We start from the raw sequence: 14,154 nt of genomic DNA on the forward strand, positions 1-14,154 counted from the left end.
TTACTTGAACGAGACACAAAAAGCCATACATCATATTTAGCTAACGATGGGGGAGGGGGGGGGGGGGACGATAATCAAACATGTTAATATTACTTTCTTTTTTATGTCCTCATGCAGCCCTTGTTCTTTGGCAAGTAAGTGCTCGCGAGACCGAACACGCTGTCAACACGCCAAGGAGCGGAAAAAACCTGACAGTGCACACAACAGTGAAGTTTTAAAAACAAACTGAAACTTTAATTTTTAGTTCATTGACAATCTCTTTTAAAATTTAGTACCAAGTCAGCTTTTTACCACTTTACTTGAGGCTACAGAATGTTGCAACGTTACAGAGTGTTTTCAAGTTGTTATTTTGGCGGTTAATTTTGCTGAACTCTTTGGTTCAAGTTTTCGTCTTGCAGGAGTTGTTCGCAGTTCAGTCGTCGAACAGCGCGGCAGATTCCTCTCTTAAAACTCTTTACTTTGTTACAGTGCTGTAAAAAGGAAAGGAATTAATTGTTAAAAAGGCAGATGAAACTATACTACTGGCGCGCTGTGATGAACAGAGACCCAACACGGACTCGTCTCTTGAACGCCCGGTTATATTGCTGCAAAAAGACAACCGAGGAATAAGACAAATGGGACTCAAACAAAGGCGCAATGTGATAAATTAAAACTCAAGAATTACATAATGGTTAAAATATACTAAAAGTGTTGCTTTGTGCTATGTTATTTGGTTGCTAGGTTCTCGGCTAGGACCGTCTAAATTGAGCGCTGTGCTCAATAAACGGTTCTGATCAACTTTTCTCACTAACTGCAAATAAAGATGGAAAAGTATTCGAAAGTTAAATAATCATCATTGGAATTTACCGGAATTCTACTATACGGAGGACAATGCACCGCCCCAGTGCCTTCTTTCATCGCGAGAAATACGATGCAAAAGAGGAGAAGTCCAAACACCAGTGATTTGTGCATGTTGCGGAACTTCAGGAAGCTGAACCAGTTCGTTTTGGCGCTTAACGAGCGTGCGAGCGCCTTTTAATCCCGTTGTAACGGACACTAATCACTAATCCCACTCTTTCTTTTATCTTAAGAACATCTTTTTATTTGACAACTCATTTAATACGCACACAACTTATTGCCGAAAGGAAGTCGTATGAAAAAGATTATATTGCGCGTAATATTTATTCAGAGAATTGATGTATTAACAGTATGTCTGATAAGCAGCTGCCTTGTTTTTTTATAATAGATAAGGGACATTTCTTCGTAGCTTCTTTTTTTTTTTATTTTCCCAATTTTTGTTTCCAGGATTCCTTTGGTAAAGTACTCAGAATAGCACATTTGTTGTAAGCGGAAGAACGCCCCCACTTGGGTTGAGAATATTATTCTCAATGGACGAAAAACTCGTGCATCAGTTAATTACTTTGATGGCGCTAAACCGTCTGTTTCATTCTTTTGTTCGGTACCAGTATGTCACTAAATTATTTTTGTAAGATATGACTTTTTTTTTTTTTTTTTTGGCCAAAATGAGTTTTACTTGGAACAAGTTACAATTATGCCACCGAATCTTCACGAACTCCTCGTTTTGTGGTCGCTTCTTAAGGACATCTAAATCTGATGACAACTGAATCATGGGAGAATATTTCGGTTTGCAACATTTATGGACTGTAACAAGCGAGTTGTTGCATCACTCGTTGATTATAGAAACGAGTTGATAATTCTTGACAGTTAGATACCATTATCTGCATGATGCGAACGCGCAATAATTGTCAGTAATACGAGAGCGAGACTGAAAACTCCCCTAATTTGTCACTGGGATTGGAATCGGTTTCCGAAATTGACTCAAAATCGATTATTTGACCTGGTTATTTTCTTACTTATCTTTTTTCTAATTCTTGATCGCTTTCTTACAAAGTAACTTCATGCAGTCATCGGCACTTCAGTGAAACACGGCCAACAGATGGAGATCGAAATTCCTCATTCGTCTAAGCCATAACATTGTTTCAGTCACGTTGTTTATAAATTCCATTCGTTTCAAAGATAGCTTTTCTCATAATTTTCTTTTGGAAGTCATCTAACACAGTGATTGCACTGATGTTTTTGAGACGTCGATTCAGGTAAGACCAGCTTGAGGATGAATTGACGCCTTTAGACACTGTAGTATTTCAAATGAACATGTTAACCGAGTTTTTAATAAAACCTTTATTACATGTGTCTCTTTTTCATGGCGTGTCTCGCGTGGGAAGGTGTACATGAAATGAATCTCCATCGTCGTCTTGTTAAAAAAATAAAAAAAATTCGTCTGTATAGCGGTGAAAGGTTCGCGACTAAGTCATAAAAAAAAATATGTTAGTATTTTTACTAATTTGACAGAAATAAAAGAAGTCGAGAATGTCAGTTTGAATCATTTAGCGCTTCCAATGCCTGATATGATATCTTCCGAAATCAATATACAACAAAAACAGACTTACTGTTTATGTGCAGTGAGACGTTGTGGTAGCAAGATGGACCTCAGATCGTTCGAGTGGTCAGGGTTCTATCATCACTGGCTGGGCTCTTTCCCTTCGCCCGAAAAATCTGTAACTTTCGAACGGGGGTAGATTGGAAAAAGAAAAAATCCGGGTGCAAAATCAACTCAAACGGAAATTCCCAGGTAATAAATTTGGGTATACCTCACAAAGTTGTCTCGCTCTTACGTCCTAATGTTTTACTCGTGTCTAAATAAAGTTAAATAAATGAATAAATAAATTCACCTTCACCTGTCCCTTGGCGCCAAGTTGGCGCATAGGGCCTCAAATAAATACATGAAGAAAATTTTTTCCATTCACCTCTGGAAATTTCCGAAATTTCAACTGGAATTCTCCGTCAAATGAAAGCGCCTCTTGGGTAAAACATTTTATAGTGTCGTGACTAATTGCAGACGCGAGGAATGTGCAAGTGGCCTATCACATGAGGGATATTGTCTCAGCAGTTATGTAAGCAAGCTATAATGTGTGTGCGGGCTGTGTGCATGTGAAACCAACATTTAACAGCCAATCAAGTGCACGGGTTATTTCATTTAACCGCGACTCTGCACACCTCACGGCGACTCTACACACCTCATTCCCCCGGTGCCTCAAAAATTGGGTACCATCGAATTTAAGAGAATTTAATTGTGGGGGGTAACACTGCCATGGCATAACGTCCCATAAAAGGGCGAGGGGCTTAGACGGAGAAAAATGAAACCGAAATTTCATGGGGTGGTTTCTAAAAATAAAGTGAGATTTGCTGAATTACCGAAATGTGAACCATTCAACCGAAAATTCCGTAAATTTTGAGGGGGAAATCAAATGAACAGGAAATAAAAAAAATTCAAAAAATTGGGGAAGGCCTCGCGAGGTTGTCCTTGCAAGGCTCTTGGATAGACAGTGCCACAAAATCGGGTTCCGGCGAACATAACCTGTGCGTACAAGGGAAATTACTTGGCGCACCTAAGTGCTTTCAAGTTTCAGATTTTTTTTTCTTAAAACTATTCAGTCAAAGGTTTCCAAATAAATATATAGCAATCAAATATTGACATCTTTGGCGTCACATGATATTCACGTTATCAAAATCTCTCACTTCCACTGCGTACGTTGCTTATGCCAATGAAAGGCAGTTTTTGCAGCCCTATAGGCAAATCTTTGTTTGCACTTTTGGCCTCATTAACATTTGCTTATAACTATCTGATGACGCTAATGAAAGAAAAACTCTGAATATTGAAAGGACATAACACTTTCAGTTACCTCTGAAAATTTGAGCCCAATACACGGAATGGTTTCGAAGAAATTCTCTCCTAAAAACTCGAAATTTTACAGAGAAATGTATGGCTCATTAACTTTTGTGCCACACAGCAACTTGGCAGTTTTTGATGGCTGATATTTCCCTCAATTTTGCTTGTAAAGAGCTGAAAATTGCACAAATTGCTCAACTTAATTAAGAGGTAAATCTCTAAAAGACATGCTTGTAAGAGCAAAACTATAATCTGAAGGTTTTTGATAATGCACACAAAAACCACATTGGGAGTCCGTGCAGGCCTGTCTCTGTTTTTTTCCTATTCGCCTATTCTCAGCCCCTCAAGAATATTGACGCTGAAGTTTGCGATATTTCAAGAAACCCAAAGCTGGGATTTTGAAAAGAATATAATTCTGCGTCTAAAATTTGTAAACACAATACAATTATGGTTTTAACTAAACCGTATAAACTTCTTCCTAAGTGTCCTAAGTGTCCTAAGTGTTTTTTAGGCTGCTTCTTAGATGGTGTCTTCTGCTTTTTCATAATATAGCAGCATCTAGTTAGAAAGTTGCATGCAAAATGTTATAGAAGTGGTTTTTTAGACTTTGCTTCTCAAATGCTTCATTATGCCTTTTTATAACACAGCAGCATCCAGTTATAAAGTTTGCAAAAAAAACAAAACAAAAAAAACATGTTATAGTGTTTTTTAAAGACTTTGCTTCTCAGGTGGTTATGCTTTATCATATATAACAAAACAGCATCTAGATATAAAGTAAATGCATACAAAATGTTCTAGTGTTTCTTTAAGTTTTGCTTCTCATATGGTTCCTTATACTTTTTCATAACATAGGGTCTTGGCAATGTAAATTCTTCCATAGATTGATGAAAATAAACATACACGAACAAGTAAGAATATAAGTTTTATTATGTATAAATAAAGTATTATTTGAAATGAAATGAAGATGTCATAACTGCAGATGTTTACTTTTTGTTGGGGTAACATGCATATTGTCCTGGTAATTTTCTTTTTTTTGGGTGGTTTTGTTAGGAATCCAAAGGAATTAAAAGTGTGTTACACTCGACAGTTTGAACACGGTTTGGGAGATATACAAGCTTTGGTATGTCATGGGTCCTCAGTACTTCACGTTGGCGTCAGTATTCAATCGGCAATACGTTTCATACTTTACATGAGTCTCGTGTTCCAGTCGAACAGGAGACATGAATTGAAGTGTGTCGTTTAGAATACCTTAAAACCTCACGTATGCCTCAGTATTCAAACATGAACACGTTTCATACTTCACATGAGTCTCGTGTTCCAGTCGCACGTTTCGGAACATTAGCGTGTTATCTGACTGAACAAGGCGGTAGCGTATATTACCTGCATAAAACCCGTGCTTCACGACCCAAGACATCTTTGGCTGTGAAAAATGTGACATAACTTTCGTGTTCATAGCGTGCGATTCTCGAAAATTAGAGCATACTTGACGTATTCATTAGTATTCGAAGACGTTCACGTCAGAAGTGGCGTCGTGCATCGCGTGTTCCAGTCGCAAACTCTCGAACAACTGAGAGTATTCGAAAATGTTCGAGTCATAAATGATCGCTATATCTTCGAAGAACATCTAATGCAACATTAATCTACCAAAACGTGGCCCGTATGATTTATCGAACGCTTCGAGTCATTCACGAGTATTAACGGAAAAACAGGCCGGATTCCTATAGAATATTCCAGGTGTATTTCGAGTCAGCCGTAATCGAATACGTCAGAACATTGCGGCATACGCAGCGTGCGCCGATCCGTATTCGAGCGAATCCGGGCCCGAATATTTGGCTTTTCGCGCAGTGCTATGTCCTCATGCAGCCCTTGTTCTTTGGCAAATAAGTGCTTGCGAGACCGAACACGCTGTCAACACGCCAAGGAGCGGAAAAAAACCCGACAGTGCACACAGCAGTAAAGTTCTCAAAACAAATGATTGAAACTTTAATTTTTAATTTATTGACAATCTGTTTTAAAGAACTAGTACTCAGTTAATATTTTCCCTCTTTACTTGAGGCTACAGCATGTTTCAGAACGTTACAGAGTGTTCTCAAGTTGTTATTTGGGAGCGGTTTGGTGAACTCATCGGTTCAAGTCTTCGTCTTGCAGGAGTTGTTCGCAGTTCAATCGTCGAGCAGCGACACAAACTCGTCTCTTGAACGACCGGTTACAAACCTGCCAAAAGACAACCGAGGAATAAGACAAATGGAACCCAAACAAAGGCGCAATGTGATAAATTAAAACTCAAGAATTACATAATGGTTAAAGTATACTAAAAGTGTTGATTTTTGCTATGTTATTTGGTTGTTAAGAATAAGTTTTCCTAAGCTGGGACCGTGTTAATTGAGCGCCGTGCTCAATTAACGGTTCTGACCAACTTTTCCCACTAGCTACAAATAAAGATGGAAAAGTATTCGTCAGTTAAATAATCGTCATTGTAATTTACCGGCATATTACTTTTCGGTGGGCAATTCACCGCCCCAGTGCCTTCTTTCATGGCGAGAAATGCGATGCAACAGAGGAGAAGTGTGAACATCAATGTTTTGCGCATGTTGCGGAACTTCAGGAAGCTGAACCAGTTCGTTTTGGCGCTTAACGAGCGTGCGAGCACCTTTTAATGCTGTTCTAACGGACAGTAATCGCTAAGCCCATTCTTTCTTTTATCTTAAGAACATCTTTTATCTGACAACTCATTTAATATGCACACAACTTATTGCCAAAAGGAAGTCTTATGAAAAGGGTTCCACTTAAATTGCGCGTAAAAGTTATTCAGAGTATTGATGTATTGACAGTGTGTTTGATAAGCAGCTGCCTTGTTTTTTTATGAAATAGATAAGGGACATTTCTTCGTAGCTTCTTTTTTGTTTTATTTTCCAATTTTTGTTCCCAGGATTCCTTTGGTAAAGTACTCAGAATAGGACAATTGGTGTAAGCGGAAGAACGCAGCCACTTGGGTTGAGAATATTTAGCTATATTTTCAGTGGACGAAAAACTCGTGCATCAGTTAATTACTTTGATGGCGCTAAACCATCCGTTTCATTCTTTTGTTCGGTACCAATATGTCACTAGATTATTTTTGTAAGATATGACCGTTTTCTTTTTTTTTTTTTGGCCAAAATGAGTTTTATTTGAAACAAGTTACAATTATGCCATCGAATCTTCACGAACTCCTCGTTTTGTGGTCGGTTTTTAAGGACATCTAAATCTGACGACAACTGAATCATGAAAGAATATTTCCGTTTGCAACTCTCACGGACTGTAACAAGCAAGTTGTTGCATCACTCGTTGATTATAAAAACGAGTTGATAATTCTTGACAGTTAGATACCATTATCTGCATGATGCGAACGCGCAATAATTGTCAGTAATACGAGAGCGAGACTGAAAAATCCCCTAATTTGTCACTGGGATTGGAATCGGTTTCCGAAATTGACTCAAAATCGATTATTTGACCTGGTTATTTTCTTACTTATCTTTTTTCTAATTCTTGATCGCTTTCTTACAAAGTAACTTCATGCAGTCATCGGCACTTCAGTGACACACGGCCAACAGATGGAGATCGAAATTCCTCATTCGTCTAAGCCATAACATTGTTTCAGTCACGTTGTTTATAAATTCCATTCATTTCAAAGATAGCTTTTCTCATAATTTTCCTTTGGAAGTCATCTAACACAGTGATTGCACTGATGTTTTTGAGACGTCGATTCAGGTAAGACGAGCTTGAGGATAAATTGACGCCTTTAGACACAGTAGTGTTTCAAATGAACGTGTTAACCGAGTTTTTAGAAAAACCTTTATTACATGTGTCTCTTTTTCATGGCGTTCTCGCGTGCGAAGGTGTACAAGAAATGAATCTCTTGGCTGCTTTCCCTTCGCCCGAAAAATCTGTAACTTTCGAACGGGGGTAGATTGGAAAAAAGAAAAAATACGGGTGCAAAATCAACTCAAACGAAAATTCCTAGGTAATAAATTTTGGTATTGCTGGTTTTCAGTGTCACGCAATTCAAAATAGATCAAAATAGAAATCAAAACCGGTCAATAGATAAAGTCCAGAATCTGGGAAATGAAAGAAGGTAAATATGCAAAGACTCTCGCCAAAATTCTGGTCACAGCAATTTTTCTTATGCGAGATATGCGGAGAAATTTTTTACCCAAATTTATAGAGATTTGTATGGAGACGCCATGCTGGTGCCCATCCGTGTGGTCACCAACATGGCGGCCGGAAACCAACAGAAACATCTGTCACTGAGTTGCGCTACAAAAACGTGAATTTATCCCTCGAGTAACTCTAAAACATTAAAATAATACTTTTTCTAAGACCTGAACTGTTCAGAATTCCGAGTTCCCTGAAATAAGTCACTTTTTTAACCATCATGACAGCTCTCTAGGTCGTCGTGTAAATGGCGCGTCACGCAAAAGCGTAGAAATTCAAGCGTAGTGTATCGCAAAACCAAGAACCCATTCGGAACGAAAATTTGTATAAATATTAGTTTTGAGCTGCTCTTACACATCATTTAAGAAAAATCTCAGGAAGATCAATAGTTTTGTAGTTGGAATTTTGGTGACGTCACGTGAAAACCAGCTATACCTCACAAAGTTGTCTCTCTCTTACGTCCTGATGATTTACTCGTGTATAAATAAAGTTAAATAAATAAATAAATAAATAAATAAATAAATAAATAAATAAATAAATAAATAAATCACCTTCACCTGTCCCTTGGCGCCAAGTTAGCGAATAGGGCCTCAAATAAATACATGAATAAAATTTTTTCCATTCGCACCTGGAAATTTCCGAAATTTCAACTAGAATTCTCCGTCAAATGAAAGCGCCTCTTGGGTAAAACATTTTATAGTGTCATGACTAATTGCAGACGCGAGGAATGTGCGAGTGGCCTATCACATGAGGTATATTGTCTCAGTAGTTATGTAAGCAAGCTATTATGTATGTGCGGGTTGTGTGCATGTGAAACCAACATTTAACAGCCAATCAAGTGCACGGGTTATTTCATTTAACCGCGACTCTGCACACCTCATTCTCCCGGTGCCTCAAAAATTGGGTACCATCGAATTTAAGAGAATTTAATTGTGGGGGGTAACACTGCCATGGAATAACGTCCCATAAAAAGGGGAGGGGCTTAGACGGAGACAACTGAAACCGAAATTTCATGGGGTGGTTTCTAAAAATAAAGTGAGATTTGCTGAATTACCGAAATGTGAACCATTCAACCGAAAATCCCGTAAATTTTGAGGGGGAAATCAAATGAACAGGAAGTGAAAAAAAATTCAAGGCTCTTGGATAAACAGTGCCACAAAATCGGGTTCCGGCGAACATAACCTGTGCGCAAAAGGGAAATTTCTTGGCGCACCTATGTGCTTTCAAGTTTCAGATATTTTTTTCTTAAAACTATTCAGTCAAAGGTTTCCAAATAAATATATAGCAATCAAATATTGACATCTTTAATTTGGCGTCACATGATATTAACGTTATCAAAATCTCTCACTTCCACTGCGTACGTTGCTTATGCCAATGAAAAGTAGCTTTTGCAGCCCTACAGGCGAATCTTCGTTTACACTTTTTGCCTCATTAACATTTGCTTATCACTATCTGATGACGCTAATGAAAGAAAAACTCTGAATATTGAAAGGGCATAACACTTTCAGTTACCTCTGAAAATTTGAGCCCAATACACGGAATGGTTTCGAAGAAATTCTCTCCTAAAAACTCGAAATTTTACAGAGAAATGTATGGCTCATTAAGTTTCGTGCCACACAGCAACTTGGCAGCTTTTGATGGCTGATATTTCCCTCAATTTTTCTTGTAAAGAGCTGAAAATTGCACAAATTGCTCAACTTAATTAAGAGGTAAATCTCTAAAAGACATGCTTGTAAGAGCAAAACTATAATCTGAAGGCTTTTGATAATGCCACGCAACCACAAAAACCACATTGGGAGTCCGTGCAGGCCTGTCTCTGTTTTTTCCTATTCGCCTATTCTCAGCCCCTCAAGAATATTGACGCTGAAGTTTGCGATATTTTAAGAAACCCAAAGCTGGGATTTTGAAAAGAATATAATTCTGCGTCTAAAATTTGTAAACACAATACAATTATGGTTTTAACTAAACCGTATAAACTTCTTCCTAAGTGTCCTAAGTGTTTTTTAGGCTGCTTCTGAGATGGTGTCTTCTGCTTTTTCATAATATAGCAGCATCTAGTTAGAAAATTGCATGCAAAATGTTATAGAAGTGGATTTTTAGACTTTGCTTCTCAAATGCTTCATTATGCCTTTTTATAACACAGTAGCATCCAGTTATAAAGTTTGCAAAAAAAAAAAAAAAAGTGTTATAGTGTTTTTTAAAGACTTTGCTTCTCAGGTGGTTATGCTTTATCATATATAACAAAACAGCATCTAGATATAAAGTAAATGTATACAAAATGTTCTAGTGTTTCTTTAAGTTTTGCTTCTCATATGGTTCCTTATACTTTTTCATAACATAGGGTCTTGGCAATGTAAATTCTTCCATAGTTTGATGAAAATAAACATACACGAACAAGTAAGAATATAAGTTTTATTATTTATAAATAAAGTATTATTTGAAATGAAATGAAGATGTCATAACTGCAGATGTTTACTTTTTGTTGGGATAACATGCATATTGTCCTGGTAATTTTCTTTTTTTTGGGTGGTTCTGTTAGGAATCCAAAGGAATTAAAAAGTGTGTTACACTAGGCAGTTTGAATAAAGTTTGGGGAATATACAAGCTTTGCTATGGCATGGGTCCTCAGTACTTCACGTTGCATTGGCGTCAGTATTCAATCGGCAATACGTTTCATACTTTACATGAGCCTCTTGTTCCAGTCGAACAGGAGACATGAATTGAAGTGTGTCGTTTAGAATACCTTAAAACCTCACGAATGCCTCAGTATTCAAACATGAACACGTTTCATACTTCGCACGAGTCTCGTGTCCGAGTCGAACACCACAGCACACTTGAAGTGTGTCGTTTAGAATACCTTAAAACCTCACGTATGCCTCAGTATTCAAACATGAACAAGTTTCATACTTCACATGAGTCTCGTGTTCCAGTCGCACGTTTCGGAATATTAGCGTGTTATCTGACTGAACAAGGCGGTAGCGTATATTACCTGCATAAAACCCGTTCTTGACGACGCAAGACATCTTTGGCTGTGAAAAACGTGACATAACTTTCGTGTTCATAGCGTGGATTCTCGAAAATTAGAGCATACTTGACGTATTCATTAGTATTAGAAGACGTTCACGTCAGAAGTGGCGTCGTGCATCGCGTGTTCCAGTCGCAAACTCTCGAACAACTGAGAGTATTCGAAAATGTTCGAGTCATAAATGATCGCTATATCTTCGAAGAACATCTAATGCAACATTAATCTACCAAAACGTGGCCCGTATGATTTATCGAACGCTTCGAGTCATTCACGAGTATTAACGGAAAAACAGGCCGGATTCCTATAGAATATTCCAGGTGTATTTCGAGTCAGCCGTAATCGAATACGTCAGAACATTGCGGCATACGCAGCGTGCGCCGATCCGTATTCGAGCGAATCCGGGCCCGAATATTTGGCTTTTCGCGCAGTGCTATGTCCTCATGCAGCCCTTGTTCTTTGGCAAATAAGTGCTTGCGAGACCGAACACGCTGTCAACACGCCAAGGAGCGGAAAAAAACCCGACAGTGCACACAGCAGTAAAGTTCTCAAAACAAATGATTGAAACTTTAATTTTTAATTTATTGACAATCTGTTTTAAAGAACTAGTACTCAGTTAATATTTTCCCTCTTTACTTGAGGCTACAGCATGTTTCAGAACGTTACAGAGTGTTCTCAAGTTGTTATTTGGGAGCGGTTTGGTGAACTCATCGGTTCAAGTCTTCGTCTTGCAGGAGTTGTTCGCAATTCAATCGTCGAGCAGCGACACAAACTCGTCTCTTGAACGACCGGTTACAAACCTGCCAAAAGACAACCGAAGAATAAGACAAATGGAACCCAAGCAAAGGCGCAATGTGATAGATTAAAACTCAAGAAATACATAATGGTTAAAGTATACTAAAAGTGTTGATTTTTGCTATGTTATTTGGTTGTTAGGAATAAGTTTTCCTAAGCTGGGACCGTGTTAATTGAGCGCCGTGCTCAATTAACGGTTCTGACCAACTTTTCCCACTAGCTACAAATAAAGATGGAAAAGTATTCGTCAGTTAAATAATCGTCATTGTAATTTACCAGCATATTACTTTTCGGTGGGCAATGCACCGCCCCAGTGCCTTCTTTCATGGCGAGAAATGCGATGCAACAGAGGAGAAGTGTGAACATCAATGTTTTGTGCATGTTGCGGAACTTCAGGAAGCTGAACCAGTTCGTTTTGGCGCTTAACGAGCGTGCGAGCACCTTTTAATCCCGTTCTAACGGACACTAATCACTAATCCCACTCTTTCTTTTCTCTTAAGAACATCTTTTATTTGACAACTCATGTAATACGCACAAAACTTATTGCCGAAAGGAAGTCGTATGAAAAGGATTATATTGCGCGTAATATTTATTCAGAGAATTGATGTATTAACAGTATGTCTAATAAGCAGCTGCCTTGTTTTTTTTATAATAAATGGGACATTTCTTCGAAGCTTATTTTTTTTTTTATTTTCCCAATTCTTGTTTCCAAGATTCCTTTGGTAAAGTACTCAGAATAGCACATTTGGTGTAAGCGGAAGAACGCACCCACTTGGGTTGAGAAGATTATTCTCAGTGGACGGAAAACTCGTGCACCAGTTAATTACTTTGATGGCGCTAAACCATCCGTTTCATCCTTGTGTTCGGGACCAATATGTCACTAGATTATTTATGTAAGATGTAACTGTTTTTTTTTTGACCAAAATGAGTTTTACTTGGAACAAGTTACAATTATGCCATCAAATCTTCACGAATTCCTCGTTGTGTGGTCGTTTCTTAAGGACATCTAAATCTGACGACAACTAAATGATGGAAGAATATTTCGGTTTGCAACAATCATGGACTGTAACAAGCGAGTTGTTGCATCACTCGTTGATTATAAAAACGAGTTGATAATTCTTGACGGTTAGATACCATTATCTGCATGATGCGAACGCGCAATAATTGTCAGTAATACGAGAGCGAGACTGAAAAATCCCCTAATTTGTCACTGGGATTGGAATCGGTTTCCGAAATTGACTCAAAATCGATTTTTTGACCTGGTTATTTTCTTACTTATCTTTTTTCTAATTCTTGATCGCTTTCTTACAAAGTAACTTCATGCAGTCATCGGCACTTCAGTGAAACACGGCCAACAGATGGAGATCGAAATTCCTCATTCGTCTAAGCCATAACATTGTTTCAGTCACGTTGTTTATAAATTCCATTCGTTTCAAAGATGACTTTTCTCATAATTTTCTTTTGGAAGCCATCAAACACAGTGATTGCACTGATGTTTTTGAGACGTCGATTCAGGTAAGACCAGCTTGAGGATGAATTGACGCCTTTAGACGCAGTAGTGTTTCAAATGAACGTGTTAACCGAGTAGTTAATAAAACCTTTATTACATGTGTCTCTTTTTCATGGGGTGTCTTGCGTGGGAAGGTGTACGTATGGGTGGAAATGAATCTCCACCGTCGTCTTGTTAAAAAAAAAAAAAAAAAAAAAAAAAAATTCGTCTGTATAGCGATGAAAGGTTCGCCACTGAGTCATTAAAAAAATATGTTAGTTTTTTTTACTAATTTGACAGAAATAAAAGAAGTCGAAAATGTCAGTTTGAATCATTTAGCGTTTCCAATGCCTGATATGTAACTTTCGAGCGGGGTAGATTGGAAAAAAGAAAAAAATCCGGGTGCAAAATCAACTCAAACGAAAATTCCCAGGTAATAAATTTGGGTATTGCTGGTTTTCAGTGTCACGCAATTCGAAATAGACCAAAATAAAAATCAAAACCGGTCAATAGATATAGTCCAGAATCTGGGAAATGAAAGAAGGTAAATATGCAAAGACTCTCGCCAAAATTCGGGTCACAGCAATTTTTCTTATGCGAGATATGCGGAGAAATTTTTTACCCAAATTTATAGAGATTTGTATGGAGACGCCATGCTGGTGCCCATCCGTGTGGGCACCAACATGGCGGCCGGAAACCAACAGAAACATCTGTCACTGAGTTGCGCGACAAAAACGTGAATTTATCCCTCGAGTAACTCTAAAACATTAAAATAATACTTTTTCTAAGACCTGAACTGTTCAGAATGCAAAGTTCCCTGAAATAAGTCACTTTTTTAACCATCATAACAGCTCTCTAGGCCGTCATGTAAATGCCGCGTCACGCAAAAGCTTAGAAATTCAAGCGTAGTGTATCGCAAAACCAAGAACC

General features: G+C 38.1%; 2 long non-coding RNA genes across 2 annotated transcripts in view; one reads left to right on the plus strand and one right to left on the minus strand.

Annotated features, from left to right (window-relative positions):
- LOC145484480 (uncharacterized) overlaps window positions 1-14,154 on the plus strand; it is a 193,144-nt gene that overhangs the window by 108,651 nt on the left and 70,339 nt on the right. The window lies entirely within an intron of this gene.
- LOC145483370 (uncharacterized) lies at window positions 208-1,085 on the minus strand. The gene is made up of 2 exons (XR_014048914.1): window positions 847-1,085; window positions 208-470 (listed from the first exon to the last, which is right to left on the minus strand). It is a non-coding gene; the product is annotated as an uncharacterized LOC145483370 (long non-coding RNA).

Source organism: Orbicella franksi, chromosome 4 (genome assembly GCF_964199315.1).
Source record: "Orbicella franksi chromosome 4, jaOrbFran1.1, whole genome shotgun sequence".
Taxonomy (NCBI): Eukaryota; Metazoa; Cnidaria; class Anthozoa; order Scleractinia; family Merulinidae; genus Orbicella; species Orbicella franksi.